The sequence below is a fragment of the Salmo salar genome, chromosome 27, assembly GCF_965601325.2.
Source record: "Salmo salar chromosome 27, fSalSal1, whole genome shotgun sequence".
Taxonomy (NCBI): Eukaryota; Metazoa; Chordata; class Actinopteri; order Salmoniformes; family Salmonidae; genus Salmo; species Salmo salar.
In genome coordinates this window covers 17,043,450-17,057,148 of record NC_138317.1, presented here as the reverse complement: position 1 = coordinate 17,057,148, position 13,699 = coordinate 17,043,450, and the positions used below count along the sequence as shown (strand labels likewise).

The 13,699-nt window shown below is 38.1% G+C and overlaps 8 non-coding genes across 8 annotated transcripts; all 8 read left to right on the top strand.

Annotated features, from left to right (window-relative positions):
• Positions 1-3,228: 3,228 nt before the first annotated feature.
• On the top strand, positions 3,229-3,311 carry trnal-caa (transfer RNA leucine (anticodon CAA)). The gene has a single exon. It is a non-coding gene; the product is annotated as a tRNA-Leu (tRNA).
• Positions 3,312-3,641: 330 nt separating this feature from the next.
• On the top strand, positions 3,642-3,724 carry trnal-uaa (transfer RNA leucine (anticodon UAA)). The gene has a single exon. It is a non-coding gene; the product is annotated as a tRNA-Leu (tRNA).
• A 4,065-nt stretch (positions 3,725-7,789) lies between these two features.
• trnal-caa (transfer RNA leucine (anticodon CAA)) lies at positions 7,790-7,872 on the top strand. Its single transcript has one exon. It is a non-coding gene; the product is annotated as a tRNA-Leu (tRNA).
• Positions 7,873-8,619: 747 nt separating this feature from the next.
• Positions 8,620-8,694, top strand: trnal-uaa (transfer RNA leucine (anticodon UAA)). The gene has a single exon. It is a non-coding gene; the product is annotated as a tRNA-Leu (tRNA).
• Positions 8,695-9,440: 746 nt separating this feature from the next.
• trnal-caa (transfer RNA leucine (anticodon CAA)) lies at positions 9,441-9,523 on the top strand. The gene has a single exon. It is a non-coding gene; the product is annotated as a tRNA-Leu (tRNA).
• A 747-nt stretch (positions 9,524-10,270) lies between these two features.
• Positions 10,271-10,353, top strand: trnal-uaa (transfer RNA leucine (anticodon UAA)). Its single transcript has one exon. It is a non-coding gene; the product is annotated as a tRNA-Leu (tRNA).
• A 330-nt stretch (positions 10,354-10,683) lies between these two features.
• trnal-uaa (transfer RNA leucine (anticodon UAA)) lies at positions 10,684-10,766 on the top strand. Its single transcript has one exon. It is a non-coding gene; the product is annotated as a tRNA-Leu (tRNA).
• Positions 10,767-12,342: 1,576 nt separating this feature from the next.
• On the top strand, positions 12,343-12,425 carry trnal-caa (transfer RNA leucine (anticodon CAA)). The gene has a single exon. It is a non-coding gene; the product is annotated as a tRNA-Leu (tRNA).
• Positions 12,426-13,699: the final 1,274 nt, after the last annotated feature.

The following is a 13,699-nucleotide window of genomic DNA, read 5'->3' as shown; positions in this document are numbered from 1 at the left end:
TTCTTTGATTTGGATGTTATCAATTGACATTTCACTCATTGGAAATTTGTTTGGATCAAAGCTGAAAGAATTGACGTTGTTTCCCATATTCCGACTTGACTCAGCAAGTGTTTATCCGTTAAAAACACAAAAGATGGCTGAGTGGTTAGGGTGTTAGAGTCATTATCAACTTAATTGTTATTCTTTTTGCTTCGAAACCCCATTCTTGTATTAAGTTTGATTTGGATGTCAACAAGTCTCGTTTAGATATTGTCTGGCTCAAAGCCAAAATAACTGACTGTGTGCTCCTCATTCCAATTTCACTGGGCTCTTGATCGTATCTTATCTACACCAGGATGGCTGAGTGGTTTAGACATTGGAATAAAAATCCAATGAACATTATGTTCTCATGGGTACCAACCCATTCCTGGAAAAAGTTTACTTTAGATGTAATCAACCCTCCTTTCACTCATTTACATTTAGCGTGGATCAAATCTGAAAGAATTGATTATGACAAGTTCTTCCATTTTGACTCAGCTCTTGTTAATCTTTTAGAAACACCTGCATGGCAGTGTGTTAAAGGTGTTAGACTCATGATTGAAATTAAAATGTTCTTGTTGGTTCGAGACCTACATCTGGTAGAACGTTTGATTTGGATGTAATCAAGTTTCATTTACATATTGTCTGGATCAAAGCCAAAAGACCTGACTGTGTCCTCCTTATTTCATTTTGACTGGGCTCTTGATTTTGGGTTCTTTACACCAGGATGGCCGAGAGGTTAAGGCGTTGCCCTCAAGATCTAATGGACATATGTCCTCGTGGGTTCGAACCCCACTCCTGGTAGAAGTTTTTCTTTCATTTGGATGTTATCAATTGACATTTAACTCATTGGAAATTTGTTTGGATCAAAGCTGAAAGAATTGACGTTGTTTCCCATATTCCGACTTGACTCAGCAAGTGTTTATCCGTTAAAAACACAAAAGATGGCTGAGTGGTTAGGGTGTTAGAGTCATTATCAACTTAATTGTTATTCTTTTTGCTTTGAAACCCCATTCTTGTATTAAGTTTGATTTGGATGTCAACAAGTCTCGTTTAGATATTGTCTGGCTCAAAGCCAAAATAACTGACTGTGTGCTCCTCATTCCAATTTCACTGGGCTCTTGATCGTACTCTATTTACACCAGGACGGCTGAGTGGTTTAGACATTGGAATTAAAGTCCAATGAACAGTATGTTCTCGTGGGTACCAACCCCATTCCTGGAAAAAGTTTACTTTAGATGTAATAAACCCTCCTTTCACTCATTTACATTTAGCGTGGATCAAATCTGAAAGAATTGATTATGACAAGTTCTTCCATTTTGACTCAGCTCTTGTTAATCTTTTAGAAACACCTGCATGGCAGTGTGTTAAAGGTGTTAGACTCATGATTGAAATTAAAATGTTCTTGTTGGTTCGAGACCTACATCTGGTAGAACGTTTGATTTGGATGTAGTCAAGTTTTATTTACATATTGTCTGGATCAAAGCCAAAAGACCTGACTGTGTCCTCCTTATTTCATTTTGACTGGGCTCTTGATTTTGAGTTAATTACACCAGGATGGCCGAGAGGTTAAGGTGTTGGACTCAAGATCTAATGGACATATGTCCTCGTGGATTTGAACCCCACTCCTGGTAGAAGGTTGTCTATGATTTGGATGTTATCAATTGACCTTTAACTCATTGGAAATTTGTTTGGATCAAAGCTGAAAGAATTGACTTTGATTCCCATATTCCGACTTGACTCAGCAAGTGTTTATCCTTTAAAAACACAAAAGATGCCTGAGTGGTTAAGGTGTTAGAGTCATTATCAACTTAATTGTTATTCTTTTTGCTTCGAAACCCCATTCTTGTATTAAGTTTGATTTGGATGTCAAAAAGTCTCGTTTAGATATTGTCTGGCTCAAAGCCAAAATAACTGACTGTGTGCTCCTCATTCCAATTTCACTGGGCTCTTGATCGTATCTTATCTACACCAGGATGGCTGAGTGGTTTAGACATTGGAATAAAAATCCTATGAACATTATGTTCTCATGGGTACCAACCCATTCCTGGAAAAAGTTTACTTTAGATGTAATCAACCCTCCTTTCACTCATTTACATTTAGCGTGGATCAAATCTGAAAGAATTGATTATGACAAGTTCTTCCATTTTGACTCAGCTCTTGTTAATCTTTTAGAAACACCTGCATGGCAGTGTGTTAAAGGTGTTAGACTCATGATTGAAATTAAAATGTTCTTGTTGGTTCGAGACCTACATCTGGTAGAACGTTTGATTTGGATGTAGTCAAGTTTTATTTACATATTGTCTGGATCAAAGCCAAAAGACCTGACTGTGTCCTCCTTATTTCATTTTGACTGGGCCCTTGATTTTGTGTCCTTTACACCAGGATGGCCGAGAGGTTAATGCGTTGGACTCAAGATCTAATGGACATATGTCCTCGTGGATTCGAACCCCACTCCTGGTAGAAGTTTGTCTATGATTTGGATGTTATCAATTGACCTTTAACTCATTGGAAATTTGTTTGGATCAAAGCTGAAAGAATTGACTTTGATTCCCATATTCCGACTTGACTCAGCAAGTGTTTATCCTTTAAAAACACAAAAGATGCCTGAGTGGTTAAGGTGTTAGAGTCATTATCAACTTAATTGTTATTCTTTTTGCTTCGAAACCCCATTCTTGTATTAAGTTTGATTTGGATGTCAACAAGTCTCGTTTAGATATTGTCTGGCTCAAAGCCAAAATAACTGACTGGGGGCTCCTCATTCCAATTTCACTGGGCTCTTGATCGTACTCTATTTACACGAGGACGGCTGAGTGGTTTAGACATTGGAATTAAAGTCCAATGAACAGTATGTTCTTGTGGGTACCAACCCCATTCCTGGAAAAAGTTTACTTTGGATGTAATCAACCCTCCTTTCACTCATTTACATTTAGCGTGGATCGAATCTGAAAGAAATGACAACGACAAGTTCTTCCATTTTGACTCAGCTCTTGTTAATCTTTTAGAAACACCTGGATGGCAGTGTGTTTAAGGCGTTAGACTCATGATCGAAATTAAAATGTTCTTGTTGGTTCGAAATCTACATCTGGTAGAACGTTTGATTTGGACGTAATCAAGTTTCATTTACATATTGTCTGGATGAAAGGCAAAAAATCTGACTGTGTGCTCCTTATTCCATTTTGACTGGGCCCTTGATTTTGTGTTCTTTACACCAGGATGGCCGAGAGGTTAAGGCGTTGGACTCAAGATCCAATGGACATATGTCCTCGTTGGTTCGAACCCCACTCCTGGTAGAAGTTTGTCTTTGATTTGGATTTTGTCCTTTCACTCATTGGAAATTTGTTTGGATCAAAGCTGAAAGAATTGACTTTGTTCCCCTTATTCCGACTTGACTCAGCAAGTGTTTATCCTTTAAAAACACAAAAGTTGGCTGAGTGTTTAGGGTGTTAGAGTCATTATCAACTTAATTGTTATTCTTTTTGCTTCGAAACCCTATTCTTGTATTAAGTTTGATTTGGATGTCAACAAGTCTCGTTTAGATATTGTCTGGCTCAAAGCCAAAAAAAACTGACTGTGTGCTCCTTATTCCATTTTGACTGGGCCCTTGATGTTGTGTTCTTTACACCAGGATGGCCGAGAGGTTAAGGCGTTTGACTTAAGATCCAATGGACATATGTCCTCGTGGGTTCGAACCCCACTCCTGGTAGAAGTTTGTCTTTGATTTGGATTTTGTCAATTGTCCTTCCACTCATTGGAAATTTGTTTGGATCAAAGCTGAAAGAATTGACTTTGTTCCCCTTATTCCGACTTGACTCAGCAAGTGTTTATCCATTAAAAACACAAAAGATGGCTGAGTGGTTAGTGTGTTAGAGTCATTATCAACTTAATTGTTATTCTTTTTGCTTCGAAACCCCATTCTTGTATTAAGTTTGATTTGGATGTCAACAAGTCTCGTTTAGATATTGTCTGGCTCAAAGCCAAAATAACTGACTGTGTGCTCCTCATTCCAATTTCACTGGGATCTTGATCATACTTTATTTACACCAGGATGGCTGAGTGGTTTTGACGTTGGAATAAAATTAAAATGAACAGTATGTTCTTGTGGGTACTAACCCCATTCCTGGAAAAAGTTTACTTTGGATGTAAACAGCCCTCCTTTCACTCATTTACATTTAGCATGGATCAAATCTGAAAGAAATGACTATGACGAGTTCTTCCATTTTGACTCAGCTCTTGTTAATCTATTAGAAACACCTGGATGGCAGTGTGTTAAAGGCGTTAGACTCATGATTGAAATTAAAATGTTCTTGTTGGTTCGAGACCTACATCTGGTAGAACGTTTGATTTGGATGTAATCAAGTTTCATTTACATATTGTCTGGATCAAAGCCAAAAGACCTGACTGTGTCCTCCTTATTTCATTTTGACTGGGCTCTTGATTTTGGGTTCTTTACACCAGGATGGCCGAGAGGTTAAGGTGTTGCCCTCAAGATCTAATGGACATATGTCCTCGTGGGTTTGAACCCCACTCCTGGTAGAAGTTGTTCTTTGATTTGGATGTTATCAATTGACATTTCACTCATTGGAAATTTGTTTGGATCAAAGCTGAAAGAATTGACGTTGTTTCCCATATTCCGACTTGACTCAGCAAGTGTTTATCCGTTAAAAACACAAAAGATGGCTGAGTGGTTAGGGTGTTAGAGTCATTATCAACTTAATTGTTATTCTTTTTGCTTCGAAACCCCATTCTTGTATTAAGTTTGATTTGGATGTCAACAAGTCTCGTTTAGATATTGTCTGGCTCAAAGCCAAAATAACTGACTGTGTGCTCCTCATTCCAATTTCACTGGGCTCTTGATCGTATCTTATCTACACCAGGATGGCTGAGTGGTTTAGACATTGGAATAAAAATCCAATGAACATTATGTTCTCATGGGTACCAACCCATTCCTGGAAAAAGTTTACTTTAGATGTAATCAACCCTCCTTTCACTCATTTACATTTAGCGTGGATCAAATCTGAAAGAATTGATTATGACAAGTTCTTCCATTTTGACTCAGCTCTTGTTAATCTTTTAGAAACACCTGCATGGCAGTGTGTTAAAGGTGTTAGACTCATGATTGAAATTAAAATGTTCTTGTTGGTTCGAGACCTACATCTGGTAGAACGTTTGATTTGGATGTAATCAAGTTTCATTTACATATTGTCTGGATCAAAGCCAAAAGACCTGACTGTGTCCTCCTTATTTCATTTTGACTGGGCTCTTGATTTTGGGTTCTTTACACCAGGATGGCCGAGAGGTTAAGGCGTTGCCCTCAAGATCTAATGGACATATGTCCTCGTGGGTTCGAACCCCACTCCTGGTAGAAGTTTTTCTTTGATTTGGATGTTATCAATTGACATTTAACTCATTGGAAATTTGTTTGGATCAAAGCTGAAAGAATTGACGTTGTTTCCCATATTCCGACTTGACTCAGCAAGTGTTTATCCGTTAAAAACACAAAAGATGGCTGAGTGGTTAGGGTGTTAGAGTCATTATCAACTTAATTGTTATTCTTTTTGCTTTGAAACCCCATTCTTGTATTAAGTTTGATTTGGATGTCAACAAGTCTCGTTTAGATATTGTCTGGCTCAAAGCCAAAATAACTGACTGTGTGCTCCTCATTCCAATTTCACTGGGCTCTTGATCGTACTCTATTTACACCAGGACGGCTGAGTGGTTTAGACATTGGAATTAAAGTCCAATGAACAGTATGTTCTCGTGGGTACCAACCCCATTCCTGGAAAAAGTTTACTTTAGATGTAATAAACCCTCCTTTCACTCATTTACATTTAGCGTGGATCAAATCTGAAAGAATTGATTATGACAAGTTCTTCCATTTTGACTCAGCTCTTGTTAATCTTTTAGAAACACCTGCATGGCAGTGTGTTAAAGGTGTTAGACTCATGATTGAAATTAAAATGTTCTTGTTGGTTCGAGACCTACATCTGGTAGAACGTTTGATTTGGATGTAGTCAAGTTTTATTTACATATTGTCTGGATCAAAGCCAAAAGACCTGACTGTGTCCTCCTTATTTCATTTTGACTGGGCTCTTGATTTTGAGTTAATTACACCAGGATGGCCGAGAGGTTAAGGTGTTGGACTCAAGATCTAATGGACATATGTCCTCGTGGATTTGAACCCCACTCCTGGTAGAAGGTTGTCTATGATTTGGATGTTATCAATTGACCTTTAACTCATTGGAAATTTGTTTGGATCAAAGCTGAAAGAATTGACTTTGATTCCCATATTCCGACTTGACTCAGCAAGTGTTTATCCTTTAAAAACACAAAAGATGCCTGAGTGGTTAAGGTGTTAGAGTCATTATCAACTTAATTGTTATTCTTTTTGCTTCGAAACCCCATTCTTGTATTAAGTTTGATTTGGATGTCAAAAAGTCTCGTTTAGATATTGTCTGGCTCAAAGCCAAAATAACTGACTGTGTGCTCCTCATTCCAATTTCACTGGGCTCTTGATCGTATCTTATCTACACCAGGATGGCTGAGTGGTTTAGACATTGGAATAAAAATCCTATGAACATTATGTTCTCATGGGTACCAACCCATTCCTGGAAAAAGTTTACTTTAGATGTAATCAACCCTCCTTTCACTCATTTACATTTAGCGTGGATCAAATCTGAAAGAATTGATTATGACAAGTTCTTCCATTTTGACTCAGCTCTTGTTAATCTTTTAGAAACACCTGCATGGCAGTGTGTTAAAGGTGTTAGACTCATGATTGAAATTAAAATGTTCTTGTTGGTTCGAGACCTACATCTGGTAGAACGTTTGATTTGGATGTAGTCAAGTTTTATTTACATATTGTCTGGATCAAAGCCAAAAGACCTGACTGTGTCCTCCTTATTTCATTTTGACTGGGCCCTTGATTTTGTGTCCTTTACACCAGGATGGCCGAGAGGTTAATGCGTTGGACTCAAGATCTAATGGACATATGTCCTCGTGGATTCGAACCCCACTCCTGGTAGAAGTTTGTCTATGATTTGGATGTTATCAATTGACCTTTAACTCATTGGAAATTTGTTTGGATCAAAGCTGAAAGAATTGACTTTGATTCCCATATTCCGACTTGACTCAGCAAGTGTTTATCCTTTAAAAACACAAAAGATGCCTGAGTGGTTAAGGTGTTAGAGTCATTATCAACTTAATTGTTATTCTTTTTGCTTCGAAACCCCATTCTTGTATTAAGTTTGATTTGGATGTCAACAAGTCTCGTTTAGATATTGTCTGGCTCAAAGCCAAAATAACTGACTGGGGGCTCCTCATTCCAATTTCACTGGGCTCTTGATCGTACTCTATTTACACGAGGACGGCTGAGTGGTTTAGACATTGGAATTAAAGTCCAATGAACAGTATGTTCTTGTGGGTACCAACCCCATTCCTGGAAAAAGTTTACTTTGGATGTAATCAACCCTCCTTTCACTCATTTACATTTAGCGTGGATCGAATCTGAAAGAAATGACAACGACAAGTTCTTCCATTTTGACTCAGCTCTTGTTAATCTTTTAGAAACACCTGGATGGCAGTGTGTTTAAGGCGTTAGACTCATGATCGAAATTAAAATGTTCTTGTTGGTTCGAAATCTACATCTGGTAGAACGTTTGATTTGGACGTAATCAAGTTTCATTTACATATTGTCTGGATGAAAGGCAAAAAATCTGACTGTGTGCTCCTTATTCCATTTTGACTGGGCCCTTGATTTTGTGTTCTTTACACCAGGATGGCCGAGAGGTTAAGGCGTTGGACTCAAGATCCAATGGACATATGTCCTCGTGGGTTCGAACCCCACTCCTGGTAGAAGTTTGTCTTAGATTTGGATGTTGTCATTTGTCCTTTCACTCATTGGAAATTTGTTTGGATCAAAGCTGAAAGAATTGACTTTGTTCCCCTTATTCCGACTTGACTCAGCAAGTGTTTACCCTTTAAAAACACAAAAATGGCTGAGTGTTTAGGTTGTTAGAGGCATTATCAACTTAATTGTTATTCTTTTTGCTTCGAAACCCCATTCTTGTATTAAGTTTGATTTGGATGTCAACAAGTCTCGTTTAGATATTGTCTGGCTCAAAGCCAAAAAAAACTGACTGTGTGCTCCTCATTCCAATTTCACTGGGCTCTTGATCGTACTCTATTTACACCAGGATGGCTGAGTGGTTTAGACATTGGAATTAAAGTCCAATGAACAGTATGTTCTTGTGGGTGCCAACGCCATTCCTGGAAAAAGTTTACTTTGGATGTAATCAACTCTCCTTTCACTCTTTTACATTTAGCGTGGATCGAATCTGAAAGAAATGACAATGAAAAGTTCTTCCATTTTGACTCAGCTCTTGTTAATCTTTTAGAAACACCTGGATGGCAGTGTGTTTAAGGCGTTAGACTCATGATCGAAATTAAAATGTTCTTGTTGGTTCGAAATCTACATCTGGTAGAACGTTTGATTTGGATGTAATCAAGTTTCATTTACATATTGTCTGAATCAAAGGCAAAAAATCTGTCTGTGTGCTCCTTATTCCATTTTGACTGGGCCCTTGATGTTGTGTTCTTTACACCAGGATGGCCGAGAGGTTAAGGCGTTTGACTTAAGATCCAATGGACATGTGGGTTCGAACCCCACTCCTGGTAGAAGTTTGTCTTTGATTTGGATTTTGTCAATTGTCCTTCCACTCATTGGAAATTTGTTTGGATCAAAGCTGAAAGAATTGACTTTGTTTCCCATATTCCGACTTGACTCAGCAAGTGTTTATCCTTTAAAAACACAAAAGATTCCTGAGTGGTTAAGGTGTTAGAGTCATTATCAACTCAATTATTGTTCTTCTTGCTTCGAAACCCCATTCTTGTATTAAATTTGATTTGGATGTCAACAAGTCTCGTTTAGATATTGTCTGGCTCAAAGCCAAAAAAACTGACTGTGTGCTCCTCATTCCAATTTCACTGGGCTCTTGATCGTACTCTATTTACACCAGGATGGCTGAGTGGTTTAGACATTGGAATTAAAGTCCAATGAACAGTATGTTCTTGTGGGTACCAACCCCATTCCTGGAAAAAGTTTACTTGAGATGTAATCAACCCTCCTTTCACTCATTTACATTTAGCGTGGATCAAATCTGAAAGAATTGATTATGACAAGTTCTTCCATTTTGACTCAGCTCTTGTTCATCTTTTAGAAACACCTGGATGGCAGTGTGTTTAAGGCGTTAGACTCATGATCGAAATTAAAATGTTCTTGTTGGTTCGAAATCTACATCTGGTAGAATGTTTGATTTGGATGTAATCAAGTTTCATTTACATATTGTCTGGTTCAAGCCAAAAAATCTGACTGTGTGCTCCTTATTCCATTTTGACTGGGCCCTTGATTTTCTGTTCTTTTCACCAGGATGGCCGAGATGTTAAGGCGTTGGTCTCAAGATCCAATGGACATATGTCCTCGTGGGTTCGAACCCCACTCCTGGTAGAAGTTTATCTTTGCTTTGGATTTTGTCAGTTGTCCTTTCACTCATTGGAAATTTGTTTGGATCAAAGCTGAAAGAATTTACTTTGTTCCCCTTATTCCGACTTTACTCAGCAAGTGTTTATCCTTTAAAAACACAAAAGATGCCTGAGTGGTTAAGGTGTTAGAGTCATTATCAACTCAATTGTTGTTCTTCTTGCTTCGAAACCCCATTCTTGTATTAAGTTTGATTTGGATGTCAACAAGTCTCGTTTAGATATTGTCTGGCTCAAAGCCAAAAAAACTGACTGTGTGCTCCTCATTCCAATTTCACTGGGCTCTTGATCGTACTCTATTTACACCAGGACGGCTGAGTGGTTTAGACATTGGAAATAAAGTCCAATGAACAGTATGTTCTTGTGGGTACCAACCCCATTCCTGGAAAATGTTTACTTTGGATGTAATCAACCCTCCTTTCACTCATTTACATTTAGCGTGGATCGAATCTGAAAGAAATGACAACGACAAGTTCTTCCATTTTGACTCAGCTCTTGTTAATCTTTTAGAAACACCTGGATGGCAGTGTGTTTAAGGCATTAGACTCATGATCTAAATTAAAATGTTCTTGTTGGTTCGAAATCTACATCTGGTAGAAGGTTTGATTTGGATGTAGTCAAGTTTCATTTACATATTGTCTGGATCAAAAGCAAAAAATCTGACTGTGTGCTCCTTATTCCATTTTGACTGGGCCCTTGATTTTGTGTTCTTTACACCAGGATGGCCGAGAGGTTAAGGCGTTGGACTTAAGATCCAATGGACATATGTCCTCGTTGGTTCGAACCCCACTCCTGGTAGAAGTTTGTCTTTGATTTGGATTTTGTCCTTTCACTCATTGGAAATTTGTTTGGATCAAAGCTGAAAGAATTGACTTTGTTCCCCTTATTCCGACTTGACTCAGCAAGTGTTTATCCTTTAAAAACACAAAAGTTGGCTGAGTGTTTAGGGTGTTAGAGTCATTATCAACTTAATTGTTATTCTTTTTGCTTCGAAACCCCATTCTTGTATTAAGTTTGATTTGGATGTCAACAAGTCTCGTTTAGATATTGTCTGGCTCAAAGCCAAAAAAAACTGACTGTGTGCTCCTTATTCCATTTTGACTGGGCCCTTGATGTTGTGTTCTTTACACCAGGATGGCTGAGAGGTTAAGGCGTTTGACTTAAGATCCAATGGACATATGTCCTCGTGGGTTCGAACCCCACTCCTGGTAGAAGTTTGTCTTTGATTTGGATTTTGTCAATTGTCCTTCCACTCATTGGAAATTTGTTTGGATCAAAGCTGAAAGAATTGACTTTGTTCCCCTTATTCCGACTTGACTCAGCAAGTGTTTATCCATTAAAAACACAAAAGATGGCTGAGTGGTTAGTGTGTTAGAGTCATTATCAACTTAATTGTTATTCTTTTTGCTTCGAAACCCCATTCTTGTATTAAGTTTGATTTGGATGTCAACAAGTCTCGTTTAGATATTGTCTGGCTCAAAGCCAAAATAACTGACTGTGTGCTCCTCATTCCAATTTCACTGGGCTCTTGATCGTATCTTATCTACACCAGGATGGCTGAGTGGTTTAGACATTGGAATAAAAATCCAATGAACATTATGTTCTCATGGGTACCAACCCATTCCTGGAAAAAGTTTACTTTAGATGTAATCAACCCTCCTTTCACTCATTTACATTTAGCGTGGATCAAATCTGAAAGAATTGATTATGACAAGTTCTTCCATTTTGACTCAGCTCTTGTTAATCTTTTAGAAACACCTGCATGGCAGTGTGTTAAAGGTGTTAGACTCATGATTGAAATTAAAATGTTCTTGTTGGTTCGAGACCTACATCTGGTAGAACGTTTGATTTGGATGTAATCAAGTTTCATTTACATATTGTCTGGATCAAAGCCAAAAGACCTGACTGTGTCCTCCTTATTTCATTTTGACTGGGCTCTTGATTTTGGGTTCTTTACACCAGGATGGCCGAGAGGTTAAGGCGTTGCCCTCAAGATCTAATGGACATATGTCCTCGTGGGTTCGAACCCCACTCCTGTTAGAAGTTTTTCTTTGATTTGGATGTTATCAATTGACATTTAACTCATTGGAAATTTGTTTGGATCAAAGCTGAAAGAATTGACGTTGTTTCCCATATTCCGACTTGACTCAGCAAGTGTTTATCCGTTAAAAACACAAAAGATGGCTGAGTGGTTAGGGTGTTAGAGTCATTATCAACTTAATTGTTATTCTTTTTGCTTTGAAACCCCATTCTTGTATTAAGTTTGATTTGGATGTCAACAAGTCTCGTTTAGATATTGTCTGGCTCAAAGCCAAAATAACTGACTGTGTGCTCCTCATTCCAATTTCACTGGGCTCTTGATCGTACTCTATTTACACCAGGACGGCTGAGTGGTTTAGACATTGGAATTAAAGTCCAATGAACAGTATGTTCTCGTGGGTACCAACCCCATTCCTGGAAAAAGTTTACTTTAGATGTAATAAACCCTCCTTTCACTCATTTACATTTAGCGTGGATCAAATCTGAAAGAATTGATTATGACAAGTTCTTCCATTTTGACTCAGCTCTTGTTAATCTTTTAGAAACACCTGCATGGCAGTGTGTTAAAGGTGTTAGACTCATGATTGAAATTAAAATGTTCTTGTTGGTTCGAGACCTACATCTGGTAGAACGTTTGATTTGGATGTAGTCAAGTTTTATTTACATATTGTCTGGATCAAAGCCAAAAGACCTGACTGTGTCCTCCTTATTTCATTTTGACTGGGCTCTTGATTTTGAGTTAATTACACCAGGATGGCCGAGAGGTTAAGGTGTTGGACTCAAGATCTAATGGACATATGTCCTCGTGGATTCGAACCCCACTCCTGGTAGAAGGTTGTCTATGATTTGGATGTTATCAATTGACCTTTAACTCATTGGAAATTTGTTTGGATCAAAGCTGAAAGAATTGACTTTGATTCCCATATTCCGACTTGACTCAGCAAGTGTTTATCCTTTAAAAACACAAAAGATGCCTGAGTGGTTAAGGTGTTAGAGTCATTATCAACTTAATTGTTATTCTTTTTGCTTCGAAACCCCATTCTTGTATTAAGTTTGATTTGGATGTCAAAAAGTCTCGTTTAGATATTGTCTGGCTCAAAGCCAAAATAACTGACTGTGTGCTCCTCATTCCAATTTCACTGGGCTCTTGATCGTATCTTATCTACACCAGGATGGCTGAGTGGTTTAGACATTGGAATAAAAATCCTATGAACATTATGTTCTCATGGGTACCAACCCATTCCTGGAAAAAGTTTACTTTAGATGTAATCAACCCTCCTTTCACTCATTTACATTTAGCGTGGATCAAATCTGAAAGAATTGATTATGACAAGTTCTTCCATTTTGACTCAGCTCTTGTTAATCTTTTAGAAACACCTGCATGGCAGTGTGTTAAAGGTGTTAGACTCATGATTGAAATTAAAATGTTCTTGTTGGTTCGAGACCTACATCTGGTAGAACGTTTGATTTGGATGTAGTCAAGTTTTATTTACATATTGTCTGGATCAAAGCCAAAAGACCTGACTGTGTCCTCCTTATTTCATTTTGACTGGGCCCTTGATTTTGTGTCCTTTACACCAGGATGGCCGAGAGGTTAATGCGTTGGACTCAAGATCTAATGGACATATGTCCTCGTGGATTCGAACCCCACTCCTGGTAGAAGTTTGTCTATGATTTGGATGTTATCAATTTACCTTTAACTCATTGGAAATTTGTTTGGATCAAAGCTGAAAGAATTGACTTTGATTCCCATATTCCGACTTGACTCAGCAAGTGTTTATCCTTTAAAAACACAAAAGATGCCTGAGTGGTTAAGGTGTTAGAGTCATTATCAACTTAATTGTTATTCTTTTTGCTTCGAAACCCCATTCTTGTATTAAGTTTGATTTGGATGTCAACAAGTCTCGTTTAGATATTGTCTGGCTCAAAGCCAAAATAACTGACTGGGGGCTCCTCATTCCAATTTCACTGGGCTCTTGATCGTACTCTATTTACACGAGGACGGCTGAGTGGTTTAGACATTGGAATTAAAGTCCAATGAACAGTATGTTCTTGTGGGTACCAACCCCATTCCTGGAAAAAGTTTACTTTGGATGTAATCAAC